The sequence below is a fragment of the Macrobrachium nipponense genome, chromosome 11 (assembly GCF_015104395.2).
Source record: "Macrobrachium nipponense isolate FS-2020 chromosome 11, ASM1510439v2, whole genome shotgun sequence".
NCBI lineage: Eukaryota > Metazoa > Arthropoda > Malacostraca > Decapoda > Palaemonidae > Macrobrachium > Macrobrachium nipponense.
This window is the reverse complement of record NC_061087.1, coordinates 65,057,494-65,059,993: the sequence shown is the minus strand read 5'-3', so window position 1 is coordinate 65,059,993 and position 2,500 is coordinate 65,057,494.

Sequence of the window (2,500 nt, the reverse complement as noted above, 5' to 3'; positions counted from 1 at the left end):
CGCAGCTCAGGTATAAGTAATGCGGTTTGATTTAGCTGGTCAAACAATATATTGTTCTTTTTGTAAAACAGGCTTGTATATCTTCTGCTACATGCCATGAGGAAATATTATTCTGTTCTCATGAAAGGTATTCAAGAATGTCTTCCCGTATAGAAAATACGTTAATGGTTGAATGAATAGCACAATGGGGAATAAAAAGAAGTTTCCAAGTTACAAGGCATGGAATGCGCTTAGTGAAAGTGAAAGGCTTCGCACACAAGACTATCAAATATTAAGTCTGTCTATCGAAGCTTGCTATTGATTGATAATGGTGATCCTGCTCGTGCTAGCAAGAACATCCCAACACGAATTCTCATTGTCAAATGAATGCAAAGAAAGTTTTGCTATTTATTTTGTTATTCATTCACATCGAATTCTTATATGAATTAATATTATGATGGTACATGAATGAAGCTACTACGCCAATTAACCCAGACGAGTTAAGAGTTTGTAAAAAAGAATTCAAAGGTTTAAATAACGAATTGGTTACCAGGAAGACAGTGCTTTCTACACGGAGGTTGCCAGAAAGTATTTCCGAGCTAGAATGAATACAGTAAGTTTTCGGTGGGAACTTAACATTTTACCGTCAATTTAACAACTAACGATGATTATCACTGCACTTTCCTAGCTAATGAAACGATGGTTATCACTGCACTTTCCTAGCTAATGCCAAACTACTAGGTTCACTTTGTCTCGCAGATAACATACACCAATGAAAACACAGCTAAAATATATGTGCCAGTGGTAACAAGTAGTGGGGCAGATAACAGAAAAATCGTGCAAATGATGATACAAGCATCAAATTTGGCACAAGTGTCCTCTAAGGAATACTAATAAAATCTGCCCGATTGGCCAATGAAAAATCCAAGATGGCGGCCATTTTCAAAATGGCCGCCAAAATACCCAATCCGAAGTAGATGTTTTGCTTATAAATATTTGTAGTTGTCTGATTTGCATGATCTAAGTGTGGGTTCCTATATTTTGAAGCCTGCTGAACTATATTTTCCCATTTAAAAAGCACTCTGAGACATATTTCTCAAGATGACCAACAAGATGTTTCTCTTTCTTTACATAAGTTTTGTCCTGGCTAGTACATTTTCAATCTGTAATGTGTAGGGAAGCTCTGCCTGGGAACACTTGCATCTTCCTTTGCAAACCTTCATACAGGAGCACTTTGTCAATTCTTGACAGCTTGCTGCAATCAGTGGTAGTGTTGTCCAATGTATCTGCCATGCTTCTCCTTTCTTTGTCCACCCCCATTCAGCTGGACTGCTCATGTGTGGATTACAGTGGGTTGCCTAGTCCCAGATTATCCAAGGCTGGTAGGCTGCATCCTTTGCTTGTTCTCTGAGGGCTGCCTGTGTTGGTGGAATTGAGTTGTACGTCCTCTGCTTAGGGCAAACAGATCTAGTCTTGCTCCATCCACACCAGTGGCTGCGCTTGATCTGTTGTACATGAGGACAATGAATTTTTCCAGCCTCTGCATGTCAAGATCATGAATGGATGTTGGATGCTGGGTGAGACTGACGAAGGTTTCAGTAATATCATCAAATATATTCCAAGTCTGCCATGCAGATTTCTTTGCTTTCCCACGGAAGGCAGACACAATGTCACATCCAGTGATTGCATAAAAGTAGGGGATCCCTCTAGCTTTCTCAAGCCCAATTGTGGTAAACTACCTCATGGACTGGAATCCATTGCATATGGGCTCCTTGGCCAAAGGCAATCCACATTTCCCGAAGACCTAGGATGGCAGTACAAATATTGCTATGACTAGCACATATGCGTCATTAGCCTTGATGATTATAGACTTGCTCCCATCAGTCGGTGCATCCCTACTGTGAACAAATATTTGATTGTCAGCTTCTTCGTGACAACATGGGGACGCAGCATCCAGAGAATTCACTGTGTTGCTAATGGCATTCTCTCCTTTTGTGACGATGACTGTGCTTGTTGTTTCTGCTTCACACATCTTTTTGGCCAGGAAGTGAAACAGTTCAGTCTTGTTGCTGAGGTCACAAAGGAAGCTTTGCCAGTTTCCTGGTGTCTTGCTTGTTCCTGCCACTCTTTTTCTGATTCCTTTCCCTGTTTTTGACCTCGTCTCTGATTTCAGACTTGATTCTTGTATAAATCAAAGACTATGTCCACCCGCTTGTACCGAGCACCATAGGATTCAACCTTTGGGATGATCTCTTCTTTGGCATAGTCATTAAATGGCTTTGAAGTATGTGGAGGTGAGGCAATAAGTGCTGAGCCATCAATGATGATTGTATCTCCCTTTGGTTCTCCCATACGGGAACCATTCACCGTTGCGCTTTCAAGAATATTAATTTCAACCAAGCCGTTAAACTTCTGACATGTATGAAGCTTGCCGCTGTTACTGAGAGATGCAGGGTATGACTCATTCTCGTGCTTGAAGAATTCTTGCTAGTCACAATGTCTATTCTGGCTTGAGATGAAC